Below are 23857 nucleotides of genomic sequence, written 5' to 3' on the forward strand. Positions count from 1 at the left end.
CAGGAGTTCGGGGCTGGGATGTGGAATGAATGTGTGGGGAGAAACTGAATGATCAGCACCCTGGACCAGGGTGTGGACCAAGACCCCACACCCCAAGCCCATCCCCTGTGTCCCCTTCTCCACGTGGACTCTTTTCTCAGGATGCTACTCATGAACCTCAGTTAGCTGCGGGGATCGGGCCAATGGGCAGCTCTTTTTCAGGATCGTCCTACTCCTACGCTGTCGTCGGTCCCCGAGTCCAGATGGAGTGCACAGCTACGTGCTGGAGAGACACGGTGAAGGATGTGGACGTGTGCAGATAAGCCGGACCAGGAAGTCCTGGGCTGGCCATTGGATCAGCTTGCCCGGAACTGTCACGTCCTGAGCCACGATGGGGCGGCGGGAGGGCACGGTGGTTAAGACTTTGCCAAATCCAGGTTCAAATCTGGGCAAGGACAGCCCTAAATACTTAGCCTCGCTTTCCCCACCTGTAAGGTAGGGATAGTAGGATTAACAATATTTCAGCAACACCAGGTTGCTGTAAGAAGTAAATGGTAGGGGCACCTGGGTGGCTCAGTCGGTTAAGCGGCCGACTTCGGCTCAGGTCGTGATCTCGTGGTCCGTGAGTTCGAGCCCCGCGTCGGGCTCTGTGCTGACAGCTCAGAGCCTGGAGCCTGTTTCGGATTCTGTGCCTCCCTCTCTCTGACCCTCCCCTGTTCATGCTCTGTCTCTCCCTGTCTCAAAAATAAATAAAACGTTAAAAAAAAATTTTAGAAGTAAATGGTAGAGTGTGTAATAATAACCATCCTAGCAGACTCTGAGTCGTAACGGGAGTTCTTCTATACTCATTACACAAATTAACTCACTTAATCCTTGCTATAAACACCTGAGGTTGGTCCTATTATTATCCCCATTTTTTTAAAGAGTTTTTCTTTAATGTTTATTTTTTTTTCAACGTTTTTTATTTATTTTTGGCACAGAGAGAGACAGAGCATGAACGGGGGAGGGGCAGAGAGAGAGGGAGACACAGAATCGGAAACAGGCTCCAGGCTCTGAGCCATCAGCCCAGAGCCTGACGCAGGGCTCGAACTCACGGACCGCAAGATCGTGACCTGGCTGAAGTCGGACGCTTAGCTGACTGCGCCACCCAGGCGCCCCTTTAATGTTTATTTTTGAGAGAGACACAGAGCATGAGTCTGGGAGGGGCAGAGAGAGGGGAAGGCACAGAATCCAAAGCAGGCTCCAGGCTCCGAGCCGGCAGCCCAGAGCCCGACGCAGGGCTCGAACCCACAAACCGTGAGATCATGGCCTGAGCCGAAGTCGGCCGCTTAACCGACTGAGCCACCCAGGCACCCCGATAATCCCCAGTTTTGAAGCTAGAGACATAGCCCTTGCTCTGAAGGAACTTCTAGGGGAGACAGAGGGGTAAGCAGAAATCCTTGGAGCCAAATTAGTCTGTACTGTTTGATGAAATGAGAATTCGGGCCTTAAATGTTCAAGCACTAATCCCGCCAGGCGTGGATAAGAGTGCACAGGTATGGGACCCAGGACTCTGCTTATTTGCATGTGAGTGGGGGCTGGTATATTCTGATGCATGTGTACAGGGGCAGGTGTATACTGTGTGTGTGTGTGTGTGTGTGTGTGTGTGTGCGCGCACGCGCGTGTCTTAGGAGGCATCTGGATGGGGGGAGGGAGTGGAGCGAAGCAAGGCTCTAGAGAAGGCTCAGCTTCCTGTGAGATCAGAATTCCGGAGTCGCTTGGAAATGACTAACCGGGAGGCACATGTAAATCAGATGTATGTGATATGCAAATGAGCGGACTTCTTCCCGGGCTGGGCTGAGGCCCCAGGAGTCCTCGGGGGCAGGGGCAGTGGAAAGGGGGGGCTCTGGGGGTGCTGGGAGCAGAGCTCTTTGTCACCTGGGTCCCTCCCAACTCGTGGATTAAGGCTCAGAACCCCAAGAGCCTTCGTGGCCAAGGGAGGCCTCCAGGTACCAGCAGCCTAATTCCCAGCTGTGGGAGCGCAGGGGGAAGGGAGAAAGGTGGGAGGGAGGGGGGTTGGGAGCTGGGTGGGCGCTCCGGGGACCTCCGAGGAGAATGGATGTCACAGTGACAGCTGGCCCGGCCTGCATTCGATGGTCAGGCGCAGTTGCTGGGCACCAGGACAGGGATCAAGGGCAGACAGAGGGCCTAGAGGGAGGTGTGCAGGGCCCCTGGGGCTTTCTCTGCAGCTTAAGCACAGATAGTTGGAGCTGGGGAAGCCTCACACAGCCCTCTGACCCACTCTCTGTGCGCAGGGGGCCCCAGGCCTGGAGAGGGCGTGCAGAACACCCAGCATGACTTCACGGGGCCCAGACTGGCCCGGGCTCCCCACGTCACCGGGGCTCACATCCTGACCCATGCACCTGCACCCCAGACCCTCCACCTGGCGCTGTGTGCGGCCTCCTGACCAGCATCTGGAACCCTTCGCCTGGGCACACCCAGCCCCCAGGCCTGAGCCCAGGACAGCTGCTCACAGACGTGCACACGGCCTCCAGGCAGGGCCTTCACCTGCCCACCCTCTTCCCTTCCGCCCATGCACATGTCTGCAGACGGGCGGGGGGCAGAGGGGCGCACGGTTGCCTGGCCCCCACCAGCCCCCCAGCACTCACTGCTGGGCACGCTGCCGTCTCGGCTTCCCCGATCCGGTTTTAGACTCCTACACAGTTGGGGGTCCAGCTGCCTCTAGAGCTGGGGTGGGGGGAGCTTTGGTGTTTGTCTGCCTCTCCCAGAAACAGCACTGAGCTCTGCACAGTCCTAATGGGGCGGGTGAGGGGACAAACAGCCTTGCTGCGTGACTCAGCCAAAGGCCAAAGGTCAAACCTCAGAGTGCCGGGAAGGGCGACCCAGCCTGACCAGGACAAAACCCTGCCATCCTGGCTGCGAAGGGCAGGAGGTATCGCCCCGATGCTGCCTTGGCCAAGGTCCCTCCTGCTAGTCAGCCAGGCGGGGCCCTAGGAAGCGGTAACACAGGACCTATCCAGGGACTCACTTCCAGGAAGTTCTTTTTAGTCTCCGCCTCAAGCCTCTCATGCCGTAGCGTGTCCCCTCATGGAGGGCTCACGTGAAGTCCCCGGCCCTCGCGGTTTCCCAAGATGTATTGTCCATTTTGTCATAAAAAAGGGGAGAAGCGAAGACCGGAAGGGCCCGCAAGGACCATCCTAGGCCCATCACCTCACGGGAAAACAGGCCAGCAGGACAGAAAGGGCTTGCCCAGGGCCTACAGGAACTCCGGGCAGGGGCTGGAGGCCGTGTCTCCCAGAGGTTGTTCCTAGGCCCTCCTTGTTCTAGCAACTTCTCCTGGGTCTTCTTCCAGGCCCGGTCCTGCCCTCAGGCCCCTCCTAAAGGTGACTGTGGACCCATGGCGTCAGCCCAGTGCCCTGTTTGGCACTCACCCCTGCCGTGAGCAGCTGAGGGACCTTACAGCGGCGGGGAGGGCAGGGAGCCGCAGGGCTGAGCCCCAGTGGGGACTGTGGGGAGCTGACTGGCCCTAGGACTGGCCACACCCCTGAGGTGTGCCTGAGGTAGGTGGGTCTCACGGGGAAATCACCGTCCTGACCTCAGGCATCTCTAGTGTGAGGGGGAAACACAGCCCCTGCCCTCAGGGAGCCCAGGTCAAGAGCAGACGGCCCGCCCCACTTTCCTTTAATAATTATTCCATCATCCTTCCCGGTGCGGTTTGTTTAACGTCTGTCTCCCCCCCCCCCCCCGCCCCCCCCACTGCCGGCTGGGCTCTCTGAGAGATCCCCCCTCAGCTCGTTCACGTTCACGGCTGTCTCGGGCACAGCACAGCACCTGGCCCCCTTGCAGGTGCTCGTTGAGCAGTGCACGCTTCGGGACCCGGAAGTCTTGGGCACAGGGCCCGGTGCCTGGTCCCCTGTGACTCTCTGTCCACACGCCAGGACACAGAGTTGGAGAGATAGGGGAATGGCCTCCCTGGAAACGCCCAGCCCTCCCCCCGCGCCCCCCGCCCTCCCCCCCCCCCCCCCCCCCCATCCAGGGCTCTGCTCACCGTCCTCTTCATGCCTTCCTTTCACCTGTCACAGTCTGGGATGACCTCGCTGCCTGATTGCTTCCATGGTCAGCGTCTGCCTCCGCCACTAGAGCGTGAATTCGAGACGGTTCCGACTTTGTCTCCGCGGGCCCTGCTGTGGTCGGAATGGCAGCCGGTGACGCTGCCTGAGCAGTTACCGTGCGCGACGTGGGTCTAGGGGCTCTGCGCGGATGCCACCTGAGAGGCACCTTAGCAGAGACCTCAGCAACCCGTCTGGGGACGTGCTGCTAGCGGGTCAGGAGGGCTGTAACGGGGGCCCAGGCCTCGCGGTCCTGTGCTGAGCTGCCTCCAGAGCAAGGCAACGCCCTCGGGTTGCGGAGGCCCCGGAGGCCTCCTCCGGCCCTCGCCACACTGCCGGCTCTCCGTCTCCTTCTGTCCCTAGCCCCGGTTCCTGATTCTCCACTTGGAGACAGGGGAGGCAGTCCGGGACAGCTGTGACCAAGTCAGAGCGTGGGAGCAAGGTCAGACAACGGAAGGAACTTCCAGACCCTGGCCTCCTTGGGGCCAAGACCTGTGTCTTGCTTCTGTAAAAAGGAGGGAATGAATGAATTTGTTTGCTGGAGAAGTCAGACGAGCTGGCTGGGATGGTTAAGGAGTGGGGACAGGGGAATGGCGGAAATGAGTTTGTGGGGGACTCCTTGGGGGCCGTGCTGGGAGAGATGGGGTTAACTGCCCCCCAACCCTCCCCAGCCCCCCTCCCCAGCCTGCTTGCTCAGGCCTTGACCGGTGTGTGCTTTGGCTCAGGGAGTCGGCTCTGTTTGTCTGAGGTGTCCCCTCTTTGCCCTCCTTCCCCGGGGCGATTGGCAGGCCCACTGTCCCCCAGGCCGGCCGGCCAGCTGTGCAACTGTCTGGGGCCCGTGTCTGGGACGACGGGGCGTGAGAACATCTGGGGCTGGGTGTGCAGAGCTGTGAGGCTGTGAGGCAGGGCCCCTGGGGCTGCTGTGGCGGCACAGAGGGGCTCCCAGAAGCTGGGGACGCACAGCTGTGCTCCCCTCTGGCCCGGGGGTGGTCTCTGTGCCCGTGCGGGAGGGGCAGCACAGCCGCTGAGGGAGGGTGTGCATGACAAGATATCATTATGTCCTTCCCCTGCTCACAGAAGTTCATGGTCACGGCTCCCTGCTGCCTCCCCAGCTGGCCCATTCTCAGCCCTCCCTCTCGGCTTTCTAGTCTGATCTTTCAATCCGAAGCCCTGTGGCCAGCAGCCACATTACCCCCCAGATTGCCTTCTGTCAAGCCGACGCTGAGCCAGAACAGCCCTTCCCTCGCTCACTCCCAACCTCGGTCGCCTCCAAAATCCCACCGGAGCCAGCCCAGGGTATCTGTCCTTTCAGAAGCTCTCCTGGACTTCCCTAAAGGTATAAGGTGACTTCTTTATGTGGGGTTGGCCTCCCCCTGGAGGATGGGGGTCTCAGCGGTCAGGGTCATGGCCTCACCAAGCCGCACGCCTTGTGCACGTTCAACTGCCCTTTGCTGAATGGAAGTAAAAAAAGAGAAAGGGTCCACACCTGGCCACCTGCCCAGGCTACCGGCACGGTCCCCGTCCCATGGCCCAGAAATGGCAGAGGGGTCTGTGGAAGGAGAGGGAGATGAAGAGGTACCTGAGTGGCTCAGTTGGTTAAGCGTCCGACTGGTGATCTCATCAGGCCTTGATCTCAGGGGCGTGAGTTCAAGCCCCAAGACGGGCTCTGCGCTGGACGTGAGGCCTACTTCTACAGGGGAAAAAAGAAAAGGAACTCAGTGGACGGTGTGGCAGAGGCAAGGCTAAGGTGATGCCCAATGAGTCCTGCCTCCATATAATCCCCTCCCTTGAGTGTGGACAGACCTGTGACTTGCCCCTAGCTGATGAAATACGACAAAGGTGAAGGGGTTTTGCAGATGTAATTAAGGTTCTAAATGACTTCTGCCTTATCAGAAGGGAGCTGGTTCTGGGTGGGTCTGGCTTAAGCAGGTGAAAGCTCTTAAAAGTGGGGGGTGGTGGGAGAGATCCTCTCGTTGGCCTTAAGGAAGCAACCTGCCCTGTAGTGAGAGGGCCTGGGAGAGAGGGCCTGGTGGCAGGGAGCTGAGGGCAGCCTCCGGAAGGCAGCCAATCCCAGAGCCCCAGGACTGAGTTCTTCCAAGAAAAGCGGGATCTCGAAAGAGGATCCTGAACTCAGGAAGCAATGCAGCCCGGCCATCACCCTGACTGGGAGACCCTGAGCAGAGCGCCCAGTGAAGCTGGACCCGTGACCCGTGGAAACCAGGAAATGATAAATGTGTGTTTTTTTATAGGCTGCTAATTTCGTGGTCCCGTGTTACTCAGCAGCTAACCCAGGGCGCTTGAGAATAACCGACCTCAGGGAGCGATGGCCAAGGGGGGGTGAGGGGGGGGGGCTCATGGGGTATGAGGGAACCCATGACCCCGCCCCCACCCATTTCCACCTCCAGACCTAGCCTGGCACTATCGGGACGTGGTCCAGTGAGCCTGCGTGGAGTCCAATAGTGCTTAGTGGAGGATTTGGGGGGGAGGGGTACGTGGTTTAAGGGTCCTCGTCTCTGGGTTTCCTTGAATAAATTCAAAGTTGGGGTAAGGTTGACTGTTCCCAAACACAGCCCCCCACCCTAACACCAACTGAAGGCCCCGAATTCCCATAGAGGCGGGTGAAACACGGATCGTCCCCCCCCCCAGCACCCCCTCACCCCCCCACAGAGCCTCGGCGCCCGCCTGTGACCCAGACAGCCCAGCCCAGACAGCTGCTGCGCCCCTCAGCAATTCTGCCGTCGTTGGGACCAGGCAGGCTTCGGGGGTGGGGGTGGGGTTGGAGAGTTCACAGCCTCCATGGTGGGTCAGCAGCTGGGGCTCCAGATGTGGGGGAGACCAGAGCCCGGGGATAGGGTTACACCCAAGTGGCTGTTCTGCTCTCCCAGGAGGGACAGGGATGTCGGGGGGCGTCTGGGATTGGAGAGTTTGGGAGGGGTCTCTTCCCTACTTCACGGCCCCCTCCCCAGGTCTGCTCCCAGGCCTCCTCCGGGCCGTGAGTAACCTGGGTCCCCAACCAGTAGGGATGCAAATGCCACCCACTTTGGGTCTTTTCTGCCCCTGAGGAGAACCCGACCCACATGTCCCAAGACGTTGCCGGAAGCCTCCAGCCAGAGCAGCTGGTGAGAGGAGCCTGACCCCCTCTCCAAGCCCTTCCTTTTGTCCACAGTGAATACACCAGGATTTGGTTTCTCCACTCGCAGCCCCCTCCCCAGCCCCTGGCCCGGGGCTCCCACCCATCCTGTCTCTGGCCGGGCCTCTCCAGGATACAGACAAAGAAAGCCTCTCAGATTCCCTTGTCAGGGCGCCTGCCCTTTGATCTGCCTTCTTCTCCTGCCCCGGGGGATCCCCGAGGTGCCCCAGAGAAAGCTCTACCCAGGGACAGGCACCCAGAGATAAGATCTGGGATGGGAGGGAGTCCAGGGTTCAAGGGACTTGAAAGGGATGCGGGCAGGCTTACCTCTGCCTGCCTGGGCTCCTTCCCTCCACCTCTGCCAGGGCTCTCCCCAGACCTCAACTCCCCGTTGGACCCCTGCCTGGGAGACTCCCAGAGGACTGAGATTATGAGGACTGCCATCTTTTCCGCAACTTTTTTGGGTGGAAGATACCCGCTGCAGGGAACAGCGCTTCCCCAGATGGAACCCCTGACCACCGGCTGCAACGGAATCACCTGGGGCTCAGAGGTCCGGCCCCCCTGAATCTGAATCTCCGTGGGGTACACAGTCGGCCAGTTGCCAGGCTGACGCTATGGGGCCACACCACTCCCCACCCTCAGAATCTTCAGGGGCACAAAGAAGTATCTACCATGGGCCACCCCCTGTCCCCCAGCCCTCGGCACCACGTGGGGCACTGGGTGGGCGCTCTGGACTCCTGTGAGGTCTCAGACAACGGGGGGCTCCCCTCCGCCTCCTGGAGGGAAGCAGCATCTCTGGGCTCAGGAAAACCTGGTTCCACCCCCCTTTCTGCTCCTTCCGGGAGGGCTGCGAGCCTCAGGCCGGGTCGCTTGGCCTGGGCACCATAAAAGACCCTCTCTTCCTTCTCTATCTTTCTTGTAGGCTCTCAGAGCAGGCAGGGTTGCGAGCAGTTCAGAGTTTGAATTCCTGGGTCAGACAGAAGCAGGTTCGGCCGTGACCTCACCCTGCACCTGCTTGTGCCTCCGGCTGACTCCCTGACACCCCCCACCCCGGGTCTCATGCCTCAGCCCCTCCCTGGGTCCCACCTCCCAATCATCTGTTCTTTTCTTTCTCCAGGCACATGACTTTCTCTCCCCTGAGTTCTCTCCTCTCCTACTTCCTACTTGCTGTCCCCGCAAACACCCTGTCCGAGCCACCTTGCCCTCCTGCGCCCTGGGAGGGTCGCCTTGGACTTAGCAAGGAGACCTATGTGGCACAGGGAGATCAGCCGGGAGTCTTAGTTAACTACAAGATTTAAAGCTGGAAGAGACTTTAAAATCCCTTGGCTTCTGCCCGGGTTGGAGTCGCAGGGACTGTGTTAGCCCTTCCTCTCAAAACAACCAAAATGGCCAGACAGAATGTGTGAAACAAGGTCAGGCAAAGAAGGACAGTGATCCCCGAGGGATAGGCAACAAGGAGCCGGGCCCTAAGACCCCCAGCTTCCTGCCCAGAGAGGGTTTCTGGACTGTGGCCCAGGGAGAGAGACTGAGGCAGGACCCCAGCATTGTGTATGTGTGTGTGTTTAGGGGGGGGGTTCTCCCAGAGAGGAGGGGTAAAGGTGAGAGTTGGGGGCAGAAATGAAGGTCCATGGCGTCTAGAGTTGACAGGAGGAGAGGTCTGCACAGAGGGCATCCCCAGACCTGCAGAGGGGACCCCTTGAGTGTTAGGCTGAGTACCGATCAGCGCGCATGGGCGAGGAAACCATAATCCAAGCAATATGGTATTGGTGTAAAGATAGACAAATAGACCAATGGAACAGAATAGAGTCCAGAGGGGCGCCTGGGTGGCTCAGTCGGTTAAGCGTCCAACTTCGGCTCAGGTCATGATCTCACAGTCCATGAGCTCGAGCCCCGCGTCGGGCTCTGTGCTGACAGCTCAGAGCCTGGAGCCTGCTTCAGATTCTGTGTCTCCCTCTCTCTCTGACCCTCCCCTGTTCATGCTCTGTCTCTCTCTGTCTCAAAAATAAATAAAACATTAAAAAAAATTTTTTTTAAATAGTAAAAAAAAAAAAAGAATAGAGTCCAGAAATAACCCACACATGCATGGGCCACTGATTCTTGACAAAGGTACCCAGGTGACTGAGTGGGGAAAGGACAGTCTTTTCAACAAACGGTGCCAGAACAAGCAGACATCGTATGTAAAACAAAAACAAAAACAAAAAGGAAAAATAAAAAAACTTTGGCCCATGTATCACTTCATATGCAAAAATAAAGTCAAATTTGTCATAGGCCTAAGGTAAAACTTAAAATGACACAACTTCTAGGAGAAAACAGAAGAGAAAGTGTTTTTAATTTTATTAACAAAATGTGAAGGGTTAATATCAATAGCATATTGTTTATTTTATTTTTGTAATGTTTGTTTATTTTTGAGAGAGGGAGTGTGCGTGAGTAGGGGAGGGACAGCGAGAGAGGGAGACAGAGGATCTGAATCGGGCTCTGTTCTGACACCAGAGAGCCCGATGCGGGACTCAAACTCACAGACTGCGAGATCACGACCCGAGCTGAAGTCAGACGCTTAACCGACTGAGCCACCCAGGAGCCCTGAAATCTTATTTATTTCATAACCTTGGGTTAGGCAAAGATTTCTCAGCTATGACCCCAAACCCAGGATCCACGAAAAAGCAAGTGGCTAAATTGGGCTTCATCAAAATAAAAATCTTCTTTTTGAAGACACTGTTAAGAGAATGAAAAGACAGGCCACAGACTGGGAGAAAATATTTGCAAAACACGTTTCTGAAAAACGACTTGTATCCAAAGTATACAAACGAAGTCTTAAAGCTCAACAATAAGAAAACAAACAAACCAATTAAAAAATGGGCAGAAAAATCTGGACAGACGCCTCCCCCCCCCCCTCAAAGAAAATACACAGATGGCAAATAAACATACGAAAAGATACTCGACCTCATATGTCATCAGGGAATTGCAAATTAAAGCAAAAACAAGGCAGCCTATTAGAATGGCTCCAGCTTAAAAAACCGACAACAGCAATTGCTGGGGAGGACGGGGAGCAACAGGAACTCTCACTCGTGGCTGGTGGGAATGAAAATGGTACAGCCACTTCGGAAGACAATTTGGCGGTTTCCTACAAAGCTAAATATGTGCTCCAGCAGTCGCACTCCGAAGCATTCACCCAACTGACTTGAAAACTTTATGTCCACACCCATGTTTTCGCAGCTTTATAACTGCCCCGAACTGGAAACGATCAAGATGTTTCAAAGGGTGAATGGGTAAACGAGCGGGATATATCTATCTGGAGGAATATTATTCAGTGAGAAAAGAAAAGATATGGATGAGTCTTAAATGTATATTTCTAAGTCGAACAGACCAGTCTAAAAAGGCTACATGTGATGGCAATGATATGTTTCTGGAAAAGGCAAAATTACAGTGACGGGAAAAATGTCAATGTTTGCAAGGAGTTTGGGGGAAGGAGGAAGGGTTGAATGGTTGATGCTCGGGGAATTTTGTTTCAGGATGGTGAAACTATTCTGTATGACACTGCGAGGGCGGACCCAGGACAGTGTGCGTTTTGTCAACCGCCTAGAACTTTACAGCGCGGAGAGGGGACCGTCGTGTGGCAGGCTTCAAAAATCATTTAGGAGGGGCGCCTGGGTGGCTCAGTCAGTTAAGCAGTCAACTTCGGCTCAGGTCACGATCTCGCGGTCCGTGAGTTCGAGCCCCGTGTGGGGCTCTGTGCTGACAGCTCAGAGCCTGGAGCCTGTTTCAGATTCTGTGTCTCCCTCTCTCTCTGCCCCTCCCCTGTTCATGCTCTGTCTCTCTCTGTCTCAAAAATAAATAAACGTTAAAAAAAAATTTAAAAAAAAAAAAAGAAAAATCATTTAGGAGGCTGGGAGGAAAGAGTGCAGCACGTAACAAAACAATCTGTTACAAACGTGGGAAGCAACGCCCCAAAAGGAGACGGGAAGGAAAGGTGCTGTTCTGAGTGGCTCTGGAAATGAGTAGCGTCTGCGAGACTAAAGTCAACAGAAACCGTACGTGAGCACCGCACTCTAGTGGATGCTTCTTTCTTGCAGAGGTACAGGTTAACAATTCTGATGCCGGTGTGTTGGAATTGAACAAGGTCAATGGGTGGCAGATTGCAAGATCCAGGGTTCCCCCTGTGTAGTGGTGTCAGTAAGCAAGGGGAGGAAGTTAGAATGATAGAATGATTTATGCATTAGAGTTGGAGACATTGCTCTTCGTTTAGGTTCACAGAGATACAGAATGGTCACATCTAGAACTATTTATAGACATATCTATATGTCTATAAATATGTATATATTTATTTATATGTATAATATATATTTATTTATATATATAAATATATATAAATAAATATATATAAATATATAAAATATATATAAATATATACATTTATATAAATATATACATTTATATAAATATATATAATATTATATATTATAATAATATATATAATATATTATATATATTATATATAATATATATAATATATTATATATAATATATATAAATACATAAAATAAATATATATAACATATATATATAAATATATATATGTTATATATATTTATTTTCTATATATATAAATAAAGGGTTAGTGTGCATATATACTTGCCTACTCTGTCCACGGGGAACCCCCTGGAAGTAACCACACCAACTTAGAAATGAGCACGCTTGGTGCCCAGAGGTTACTTTCTAACCCCATTCTCCCAACAAAAGGAACCAGCGGTTCCTGGGGCCGGGGCAACGGCTGAGTTTCGCACCCGGGCAAGAAAGACACAAGATGGGCCTAGAGAATCTTGTACCGCCACAGGTAAGAAAGTGCTCAAACAAGACGGACAGAAACAGAGACACAAAAAAACCCTCACGATTGCGGTGTGTCAAAGGAAAATCAGCACCTAACTGAAAGCGCTTACGGTGGCCAAGGCTGGAAGAATTTGAGCAACAAAGTAAGTAAAGTGGGGTTGAATTGTAACTCAAAGCATAAAGCAAACGTCCGTGAGTCCACGCGGAGAGAAATAAATTACTGAGTAAGTACATAAATGGGGGAAAAGAGACAAATATCCCAGGCAGAAGAAATCCAGATACTTTATATACATGGCCCACTCAAGATGGAGAATTGTTTCTCATTCTCTAAGTGTGGGCTCTTTCCAGAGAGTCCGGTATGGAAAGTGGGGGTGAAGGGAAAGAGGCACTTCTACAGGGGAAGTATCTGACCGATATGATCTCAGCTGAGTGATCGAGGCTCACATAAACAGTGATAAGTAATGTCATTAGTATGTACCCTTGATATGATATGATAAAACTGACCCTTCTTCCTCCAAATCCATAGCCCTAGTCTAATCATAAAAAAAAAAAAAAAAAAAAAAATCAGGGAAATCCCAATGGAGGGACGTTCTACAAAATACTTGACCAGCACTCCTCAAAAATGTCAAGGTCATCAATGCAAGGAAGGTCTGAGAAAATGCTACAGCCTAAGGTGATGTGGCTCCTACATAGGGTGACCTGTATGGGAATTTGGAAAAAAAAAAAAAAGAACATCAGGTAAAAACTAAGGAGATCTGAATAAAGTGGGCCTTAATTAATATTAGTGTGAGGGTCGTACGGTTGTATACATATGTCAGAACGACCAAATTGCACACCTCGAGTCTGTGCAGCTTCTTGTATGTCAGTTACACATCAATAAATCAACGAAAAATCCTAAAGGAAAACTAAAAATACCCTTCAGTTGAAATTTTTAATTGAGACAACTTATGTAAACATTTTTCACCAAGTAATATACACATAGTTGAAAAGTTAAAGAGCACAGAAGGGATTCAAGTGAAAAACAACTTCTCCTTGTCCTATCTGGAGTCCCGATCCCCAGGGAAACTTGTGAACCATTTTTATTTAGATACTTTGGTGATTGTCTTCTTATCTCTAATTTTTTAAAGTTTGTTTATTTATGTATTTATGTATTTAATGTTTGTTTGTTTTTGAGAGAGAAAGAGAGAGAGACAGAGTGCGAATGGGGGGAGGGGCAGAGAGAGAGGGAGACACAGAATCGGAAGCAGGTTCCAGGCTCTGAGCGGTCAGCACAGAGCCCGACACGGGGCTCAAACTCACAAACCGCGAGATCATGACCTGAGCCAAAGTCAGATGCTTAACTGACTGAGCCACCCAACCACCCTTATTTATTTATTTTGAGAGAGAGAGAGAGAGAGAGCATGAGTAGGGGAGCATGAGAATCCCAAGCAGGCTCTGCACTATCCAGAGCTCGAACTCACAAACCAAGAGGTCAGGACCTGAACTGAGACCAAGAGTTCTTGATAACTCCAGTATACTGTTATTTTAAAACATTTTACTTCTCTTCCTTGACTTGTCAACTTTAGACATTATCAACTGGTTGCCTTTTAGGATTGATAAGAATTCGGCTCTCAGCCTCCCAATCTCTCCTTCCCTCCTAAATGTGGTCATGATCTACTGTTCTCAAGCCCTTCACTCCTCATCTATGCACCATCAGTCATCACACATCAGCCCACTACAGAGGCCATTTCTTGTTCAGCCCACCAAAGACGGGATCTCTTGATTCTCCACATTGGTCCCTCCCCCCGCTCCTCTCTCTCTACCTTCTAGCCACTATGAACTATACTTTTGGCATCAAGTCGTTAATATTTCCCTCTTAGGCTGTAATCATAGACAAGTCTCCCGTCATTTGTCTAAAAGTTGATCCTTGTCTAAAAAAAACCAACGACAACCAAAAAATAGCATCTGACCATGTAAATATCACTCATTGCAGAGCCACGTGGTGTGCTGTGATCCAACATGACTGTGACAACCAGTTCTCATCATTTTGTGGATGAGGAAACCGAGATCAGAGAGGTTCAGGGGCCCAGAAGAGCTCACTGGAGAATTTTAACTTCGAAGGAAGACATTATACCAATGCTCTACAATCTCTTTCAAAAGATAGAAGATGAGGGAATACTTTCTAACTCACTCTATGAGACCAACACTACCCAAATATGTAAACCGGACAAAGACATGACAAGAAAAGAAAACCACAGATCAATATCTCTCATGAACATATGTGTGAAAATCCTCCAAAAATATTAGCAAATCAAATGCAGCAATGTACAAAGGGAATTATACACAGTGACTAAGCAGGATTTCTCTCAGATATGCAAGGCTGGTTTAGTATTTGAAAATCAATTAGTGTAATCTATCACACCACCAGGCTAAAGAAAAGTGACGTGATCATATCAATAGTTACAGAGAAAACATTTGACAGAATTCAACACCCATTCATGCTAAAAACTCTCCGTAAATTAGGAATAGAGGGGAACTTCCTCCACTGGATAAAGAACATCTACCAAAACGTCTAGCTAACATCATACTTAATGGTGAGAAACTGGAAGCTTTCCCATTAAGATCAGAAATAAAGCAAGGATGGGGCGCCTGGGTGGCTCAGTCATTTAAGCGTCTGACTCTTGATTTTGGCTCAGGTCAAGACACATGTCATGGCTCATGAGATCGTTCCCCGCATCGGGCTCCACCCTGACAGTATGGACCTTGCTTGGGATTCTCTCTCTCCTTCTCTCTCTGCCCCTCCCCTGCTCTCTCTCTCTCAAAATGAACAAATAAGCATTTTTTTAAAAAAAGAAAAGAAATAAGGCAAGGATGCTTCTCTCGCCAATGTGTTTCAACATTGCCCTGAAAGTCCTAGCTACTGCAGTAAGACAAGAGAAGGAAAGGGAAGGCATTGAGAAGGAAGAAATTAAAAAAAAAAAAAAGGAAGAAATCAAACTGTCTTTGTTCACAGATGACATGATCATCTATACAGAAAATCCGCAAGACTTGACCATAAAAACTCCCGGAGCTAATAAGGAATCGCAGAATACAAGGTTAATATACAAAAGGCAATCACTTTCCTATGTACCGGCAATGAATGAAATTAAAAACACATTGTCATCTATATTAGCATCCCCCCAAAGGAAATACTTAGATATAAATCTAACAACATATGTGTAAGATCTCTGTGAGGAAAGCTACAGAACTCTGATGAAAGATATCAAAGCAGCACTAAATAAATGGAGAGACATTCCATGCTCACGGATTAAAGAGCTCAGTTTTGTCAAGATCTCAATTCTTCCCAACTTGATCTACAGATCCAGCGTCATCCAAAATCAAAATACCAGCGAGTTATTTTGTGGCTATCAACAAAATGATTCTAGAATGTAATATGGAAAGCAAAAGCCCCAGAGGTAGCCAACTTGGTACTGAAGGAGAAAGACAAAGTCAGACGACTAATGCTACTTGTCTTCAAGACTTACCATAAAGCCACAGTAATCAAAGCAAGTGTGGTATTGGCAAAGGAATAGACAAACAAATGAAGGGAAAGAATAGAGAGCCCGGAAACGGAGCCAAATGAATACAGTCCATTGATCTTTGACAAAGGAACCGATGCAATACAATGGCGGAAAGATAGTCTTTTCAACAAATGGTACTGGAACAACGTAGACATCCACCTGCAAAAACCTGCATCCAGACAGAATCTATGTGCTTCGCAAAAATTGACCCAAAGTGGATCAAAGATCTAAATGTAAAGTGCAAAACTGTAAAACTCCTGGAAGATAACACAGGAGAAAATCTAGTTGACCTTGAGTATGGTGATGACTTTTTATTTATTTATTTCTAGCTTTTTCTAAGATTTGAGTAATGTCTCCACCCAACATAGGGCTCGAACCTACAACCCCAAGATCAGGAGTTGCACGCTCCACCAACTGAGCCAGGCAGGCACCCCGCTGATGACTTTTTATTTTTTATTATCCTTTTTTTTTTTTATAGTAAAAAAATGCGTATGTAGGTTTAGCCAGCTGGACTCAGCTTAGTGATCCCAATTTTGTCGGCCACATCCAAAGCATCATAGTCAGGAGCCAGTTGGATATAGGCCTTCTTTTCTCCATCGGGCCTCATCAGAGTGTTGACCTTGGCCACATCAATGTCATGGAGCTTCTTCACAGCCTGTTTGATCTGGTGCTTATTGGCCTTGACATCTACAATGAACACAAGTGTGTTGCTGTCTTCCATTTTTTTCATGGGTGACTTGGTAGTCATGGGGAACTTGATGATGGCATAGTGGCCAAGCTTGTTTCTCTTGTGGGTGGTCTTTCCAGGATATTTGGGCTGCCTTTGGAGATGCGGTGTCTTGGGCCATCAGAATGTAGGTGACGTGCAGATCTTTTTTCTATGACTGTGGACGCCTTTCAGCACCACTTTCTTGGCCTTCAAAGCCTTTGCTTTGGCTTCGGGTTTGGGAGGGGCAGGGGCTTCCTTCTTTGCCTTCAGCACCATCTTCATGAAATGATGACTTTTTAGATACAACACCAAAAGCACAACCCAAGAAAGAAATCATTGATGAGCTGGATTTGATTAAAATTTAAAACTTCTGGGGCGCCTGGGTGGCTCAGTCGGTTAAGCGTCCGACTTTGGCTCAGGTCATGATCTCACGGTCCGTGAGTTCGAGCCCCGCGTCGGGCTCTGTGCTGATGGCTCAGAGCCTGGAGCCTGTTTCAGATTCTGTGTCTCCCTCTCTCTCTGACCCTCCCCCGTTCATGCTCTGTCTCTCTGTGTCTCAAAAATAAATAAACATAAAAAAAAAAACTTCCGGGGTACCTGGGTGCCTCAGTCCATTAAGTATCCCACTTTGGCTCACGTCATGATCTCATGGTTTGTGGGTTTGAGTCCCACGTTGGGCTCTGTGCTGACAGTTCAAAGCCTGGAGCCTGCTTCAGATTCTGTGTCTCCCTCTCTCTCTGCCCCTGCTTGCACTCTGTCTCTCTCTCTCTCTCAAAATAAATAAAAACATTAAAAGAAAATTTTTTAAATAAAAAATAACTAAATAAATTTAAAACTTCTGCTCTGTGAAAGGCCATGTCAGGAGAACAAGGAGACCAGCCACAGACTGGGAGAAAATACTTGCAAAGGACACATCTGACAAAGAACTGTGGCCCAGAATATACCAAGAACTCTTAAAAGTCAACGATAAGAAGGGGCGCCTGGGTGGCTGAGTCGGTGGAGCGCCTGACTTCGGCTCAGGTCATGATCTCGCGGTCCGTGGGTTTGAGCCCTGCATCGGGCTCTGTGCTGACAGCTCAGAGCCTGGAGCCTGTTTCGGATTCTGTGTCTCCCTCTCTCTCTGCCCCTCCCCTGTTCATGCTCTCTCTCTCTGTCTCAAAAATAAATAAATGTTAAAAAAAATTAAAAAAAAAAGTCAACAATAAGAAAATGAACAACCTGATCCAAAAATGGGCAAAAGACCTGAACAGACACCTCTTCAGAGAAGCTATCCAGATGGCAAGGAAGCATACGAAAAGATGTTCAACAGCCTATGTCATCAGGAAATCGCGAATCAAAACAATAGTGACATACTGCTACCCACCTATTGGAACGGCCCCAATCCAAAGCACTGCCAGCACCAAATGCTGGCGAGGACGTGGGGTGGCGGGGACTCTCAGTCACTGCTGGTGGGATGCACAAACGGTACAGCCACTCCGGAAGATAATTTGGCGGTTTCTTGATACTTACAGCGGTGGCTTCGTGTCATCACACATTCGTCCAAACCCACTGAAGGTGAACTCTAGGGTAGATAACGGACTTTAGGGGACACGATGTGTCCGTGTAGTTTTATCCACTATAGCGCAGGTGTAGTGTGGGGTGCAGTTGGTGGGGAAGGATGCGTGTGACCAGCACGGAGGATATGGGGGAACCTGGTATTTCCCCCTTAATTTTGCTGCGGACCTAAAACTGCTCTAAAAAAAACAAAGCTTATTAATTGACAAGAAGAGAAGAGAGCACTAAGGGAAGAACTTTTGTCCTCGCCGTTTGGGTTATGGAGGGGTATCGCCGATGAAGAATGAGTTCTTGTTGCATTTTGAGCGCATCGAGTCTGAGATGTTGGCATTTTTAGGTAACCAGAAGATTGGGCATAGGAGAGAGGGGGTGAGAGAGCCGTGGGGGCCACGATGGCAGTAAGTCACATGAGCCGGGAAGACAGGGAGGGAGGAACAGGCCCAGAAGGGGACCCGGAAGCTCTGGCCTTGGGGCGGTGGCCCAGGTAGCCATGTTCGGGCAATACAGGGGAGACAGTGGCTCAGGCAAGCTGAGGCCCTCAGACGACCGGAGGGTGAGTCTCAGGGGGCCCCACTGGGTCCCACAAGGAGGGGGCCAACCGGGGTGGGAGTGGGTGGGGGTGGGAGAAGGGAGTGAAAGGCTTTCTCCCCGAATCTGGAACTTGCCGGGGAGGGTGAGAGGGCAGAGGCCTGGGAGGGCGGCAGGGCTCAGAGAAGGTGTTTATAGGGTGAGGGAAGTAGGAGCGTGTTTATAGACTAAGGGGACAGACTCTGAGAGAATCCAGAGCACAGGTGGAAGAGTAAGGGACTTTCATGGCTTATTTCGATTTATTGTGGAAAAGGTATTACACCAACTCTTAAAACATTTTTTTGGGAAAACTCCCATAATCACACCCCTCGACTCGCTCAAAGATTCCTTTTCTTCTAATGTGAAGAAGTTTTTCCTGGCAGAAGGGAAGGGAATCCAAGGAGGTCCTGTCCCAAGACCTTGGCCTTCCCAGAGCCTAGTGGATGCGGGGGCTGGATGGGGAGAGGAGAAGCCTGGAACGGGGGAGGGAATTGGGGGGACACAGGGGGGCTGCGGGGTCTGGGGGAGCAGGGGACCGGGGGTGCCAGGCTGGGATTTAATACAGAATCATCAGAAATGACTCCAAACCTTGTGTCCTCCCCGACGTCCTTGTGGCCGCCCTGCTCAACACGCCCAGTCCTGACCCCCCGCACGTGGAGGACGTGGGGAGGGTCGTGGCGCGAGTGGGGGAAGCCGGCCGTAATTGAATCCAGGGGCCTCCAGACAGAGGCCAATGGCTTTTCCCGGCCTAATTAGAGGGATTTTTTTTTTAAACCCAGGAAACAAATCCATATGGTCTGCGATTCTTTTCTCAGGCTCTTTACCCTCCTGAAGTCGTAAATGTCGTGGGCTTTTTAGCACCAGAGCCTGGGGAAGGGGGAGGGCCCCCAGGCTTAGGTTTCTCAGCGGGGGCCCAGTCCAGGATCTGGGGCCCCCAGGGCCAGGGTCCGCTCCCCCCCCCCACCTCAGCTCCCTCTGCTGGTCCTGGCAGGCAGCCTCCGTCCCCCACCCACGCAAGCTTCCCCTTCTCCCCCAGGGCTCTCCCCTGGCCAAAAACACTCCCCCCCAACGCAGCCCTTCTTTGCCGCTGACCAGTCCATCCGCGTGGCCTCCCCTCGGCCTCCCCCCGCCTCCCCCGCCACCCCTGGGAGGATGCCCAGCGCTCTTTGTCTCCGTGCTGTCCTCCATGTGGGGCCTGCTTCTGCCATCAGAAGGGGAGGTGACCAGAGACCAGAATCATGCCTTTCCCATCAGTCTGGGGGCTTCTTAGCGGTTGTTCTACACGGTTGGAAAATCTTCTCTAAAGGACAGAAGACGCTGAGGTTGGGTCTAAGGCAGCAGGGAGCGTGCAGAGCTTTGCTGTGCTGTTTCCACGGGGATGGCTCAGAGTGTGGGACAGACTGGAACCTTGGGCCCAGACCCCTGGGCAGCCTTCCCCGGGCATCTGGGTCCTCTCCACAGAACCAGGGCAGCAAGTGAAGGGGGAGAGGTTGAGGTTTGCTGTAAAACCAAGAGACAGGCTCCCCCGGTCGGTGGTGAGTGACCTCGCTCGGGGCCTTCTAAGCTAGGAGGTCAGTTGAGCCCTGGGGTGCATGCTGGCGAGGGCAGGCGCATGCAGAAGGAGCCGGCTTCTGCCCCCAGAATCCTCCAGAACGTGTTGAGCTTCGGGGGTCTGTGGGTAGAAACATCTTGCCCTGGAGATCCCTGCCCCAAGGGGATTGTGACAAGAGTCACGAGGTCTCGAAAGGGGTTCCCACCTCTGCTGTATCTCCATGGTGTGACCTTGCGAGAGTCGCTCTACCTCCTGGAGCCTCAGTTTCCTCATCTGTACAGTGGGGCGGTTGTGCTAATGGCTGTCCATCAGGCACAGCGCTAGGTGTGGGGGATTAATCAGTAAGAGCCAGACCCTTGTTCCTGAGCTTACGGTTCGGGTGAAAGGCAGAAGGGACTTTACCAGAAGTCTAAGAGGGGTTGTGTGGGGGGATAGATGGAGGACAGCAGCCCAGAAAGCAGACAGGTGTCTGATGCATTAGTCTCCGGTCCCGTGTCAGCTGCAGCCAAACTCAGCCATCGTCCCCCTGACTTTACTTCCCCCACCCACAGCCTTCCTTCCAGCTCCCGTCCGGAGGGCCAGGCTATGTCTGTCTTGCAGGCTGGTGTCTGTGGGTGGCTTCTCCTTCTCCACATCGTCAGCCAAGAACGGGGGAAGGCGAGAGCTGCCGGCCTGGCTGGAGCCAGAGGGACGACGGTGAATGGCTTTTGCCAAACCGTGTCAAGCTGGATTAAATCACAGGGCTGGCCTTCGTTAATCCGTTTCTCTCCCCCCCTCCCCCCACCGAAGCGCCATTCGGGTTCTCCCTGGAGTGGCAGTGTCCTCGCTGGGTGGTGAGAAGTCTCCGTGTGGAAGTGGGTACGAGCAGACCGGAGGGAGGTGGGCTGGGCTCCCTCCAGGGAAAAGGGAGGCGATCAGCCTCCTACGGGCTTTCGAGAACCTAGTGGTCGCCCAGGGGCTGGAGAAATGGGAACATGGTAAGGACGGGAAAGGGTTGCAGAGAGGAATCAGCTTATAACCTCATAGAAGAGTTCTTCAAAGCTATCAAGATAAAAATCTAATAAAAGATGTGAAGTGTGGACCCCCCCAAGCGGAGTAGAGCCCTTTCTATGCAACGTGAGAGGCCGGTCTGGGAGGGCTTCCTGGAGGAGCTGGAAAAAGGACGAGGCTACAGACGGGGCCCCACAGGCTGCAGGTGCAGCCGGAAAGACCTCAAATGCGGAGTCTGGCCTGTCCTCAGGAAATGCAAGCCACATCGTCTGGCTGCAGGGGGAGAGGCTAGAAAGGCAGGGCGGGGTTCCTATGGGACCCCCAACGCCAGGGTGGGGGTGACGACGACTCAGATATCCACCGTGACCCCGGGGTGTGCCAGCTCCAGCCTCCCATATATTAACTTTACGTTTCACAGCACACCTTCCAGGGAGCTTTGTCGATTCCCATTTTACAGCTGAGAAACAAAGGCTCGCCGGGCCTGAGACCCCAGAGCTAGGAAGCAGCAAGGCTGGGGTTTGAACCGAGCACTGCGTGACTCTAAACCTTACGCTCTTTCTACTTGCGTCCCTTGGGGGATGGAGGCGAAATACCCAGCAGGAAGGGTGGGAGGAGTGTTCTGGCAGGGCCGTGGAGCCTTCATTTTAGGGGTCCAGGGACGGTCCCTGTGGGGCTGCCCAGGGGGATCCAGCAAGAGCCCAGGGTAGACGGAGGACCGGGGTGTCTTGAAACGGCAGACGTAGCTGAACCCCAGATTGAGGTCTCGGACGGGCAGAGTGGTGGGCAGCTGAGGACGCGCAGAGGGGTCCGGGCACAGGGTTGCAGGCTGGCCATGGTGGTCTTCTTGCCCCCTCCACCAGCCCTGGCCTATGTGGCTCTGTGCCAGGCTCCCCATGGCGCCAGCCTCCTGCCGCCTGGGTGGGGGGCTGGAAGCAGAGGGGAGGGGGTGGCGGTGGCGGCATCGAGGTTAAGACACCAGGCTCTGAACTGGGATCCCCTTTCTTCTTCCCCTGGTAGGTTCCAGCTGTCCCTGCCACTCTGCGGGAGGGGGGCAGGGGATTCTAGAAGGGGAACGAGACTTCGGAAGCATTTGAATGGGGTCGGCTTATTTTCACCCTCCATCCTTTTGTCTGAATTCCAGTCCCCGCTCCAGGCTCCCTGCCTCCCCAGCCCTGCCCCTTGCCCCAGCCCTTCCTCGACGGAGACTCTGCTGACGGAGGGTTGCCGGGCATCGGGGCACCCGCTCCGAGTGCGGGTCCGTCTGAAACGGCTTCGATGCCAGTCTGCCATGCCGGCTTGCCTGCTGTTAAGGGAAGCATGCTCCCAGATTGGGAGCTAAGCCCCCACCCCTGGCACCCTCCCTGCCCCCCTCGTCCCTTGAGCAGCCTGCACCTGGTATTGTGGGCGGGGTGGGGGGGGTGCCACAATCTGGCCTGGAGGCAGCTTTCCCGCCCCAGGCCCCCCCCCCTCGCCTGAGTCACTGTTCGGGGGTTTGTCTTGCCCCGGGGTTTCTGGCAGCCTCCTTGGAGAGGCGTGAGGCAGGTCTCAGCCTGATAGGCGTGTGGCACTCTGTGGGCACGTGCTCAGCCCGTGTGTGGCCCCAGGAAGAGGCGGGACTTGGTGCCCAGAGCTGTCCAGGTGGCTTCTGCATGAATCTGACGTGATCCTGGCGCGGGTGGGGGACGAGACGGGGAGGGCCCCGAGGACCAAAGCGCAGTCCCCTTTGCTGGCCTGGACTGTCGAGGGTGTGGAATATCACACAGAGGGGCTGGGCTGATGGAGCCGGGCCCAAGAGGGAGTCCGAGAGGAGAGGGATGGCTCAAGGTCAGCCCTCCTTGACCATGGAGATCCCCTCCTTCCTCCAGGCAAACCCCATCTCCTTCCCCTCCCAGCAAAGCTTCTAGGAGACTTATACGCGGGCTCCCTCGTCTCACCTGCCACCTTTTCCTTGGGCCACTGCCATCTGTCTCCTGCACCCCCTCCTCCAGCCCAGAGGCTCATCCCAGCCCCCTCCCTCCCAGGCGTCCCCGCAGTATTGGCATCGGGGATCACCTGTTCCTCTTGCACACTTAAGAGTGAGTGAAAGCCCGCTCCTCCTCCAGGGCTCCCGACTCTACGAACAGCACCATCATGCCCTTGGCTGTCACAGCCGGAGACCGGGAGTCGTGTAGACTCCTCTCCGCTGTGCCGTTTCCCATCTGATCCGGTGCCAGAGCCGGCTCATTCCCCCCTCCTTAATATCTCCTGAGTTGCTTCCCTCTCTTCCTCCCCACTGCTGGTTTTCTTGCCTGAAGCACCAGCCTCCCAGCTGGGCTTCCTGCCTCTCCTTCCAGAACACTCTCCTGCTTAGATAACTCCGGTAGCTTCCCGTTCAGTCCAAATTCCTCAGCCCGGCTTTGGGGTCCCCGCTAGACCCGGCCCCGATTTTCACCTTATCGCCATTGTTATTCATGCCGGTCAAAGGGGACTCCTCCCTGTCCTTCATTCTTTTGTCTTTGTTCCACCCGGTTCCTCTGCCTGGAACCTTCTTGCCACCTTTTTTCCCCATCCCCCACGATCCAAATCCTGACCATGGTTCAAGGCTCGGGTCCCTGCAGGGGATCCTCCTCGGGTTCCTGCAGCCACGAGGACTTCCTCCATCTTCAGAACCCCAGTGCCTCTTGGTTGCCCTCGAATCTTGACGCCCGTGGTGTTTCATGGCGATTCTTACTAGAAAGAACCACTCGGGTCTGGGGGTGCGGTCTCACTCAGGTTGCCTGGTGAGGAGGAAGGAACTCAAATGTTGGTCTAGGAAGGGGGCTACGTTTGTCCTTTCTGGGCCCCCTTTGGGTAACTGTACCTCAATGTCCCTCACTCTCGGTCCCCATGCTTCAAGTGGGGCGACCCTCCTGCCTCGGGGGGTGG

The 23857-nt window shown here is 53.0% G+C and overlaps 1 pseudogene; it reads right to left on the bottom strand.

The window, feature by feature from the left end:
- Nucleotides 1-16080: 16080 nt before the first annotated feature.
- Nucleotides 16081-16572, bottom strand: LOC102953705 (annotated as a pseudogene).
- Nucleotides 16573-23857: the final 7285 nt, after the last annotated feature.

This window comes from Panthera tigris, chromosome E1 (genome assembly GCF_018350195.1).
Source record: "Panthera tigris isolate Pti1 chromosome E1, P.tigris_Pti1_mat1.1, whole genome shotgun sequence".
Taxonomy (NCBI): domain Eukaryota; kingdom Metazoa; phylum Chordata; class Mammalia; order Carnivora; family Felidae; genus Panthera; species Panthera tigris.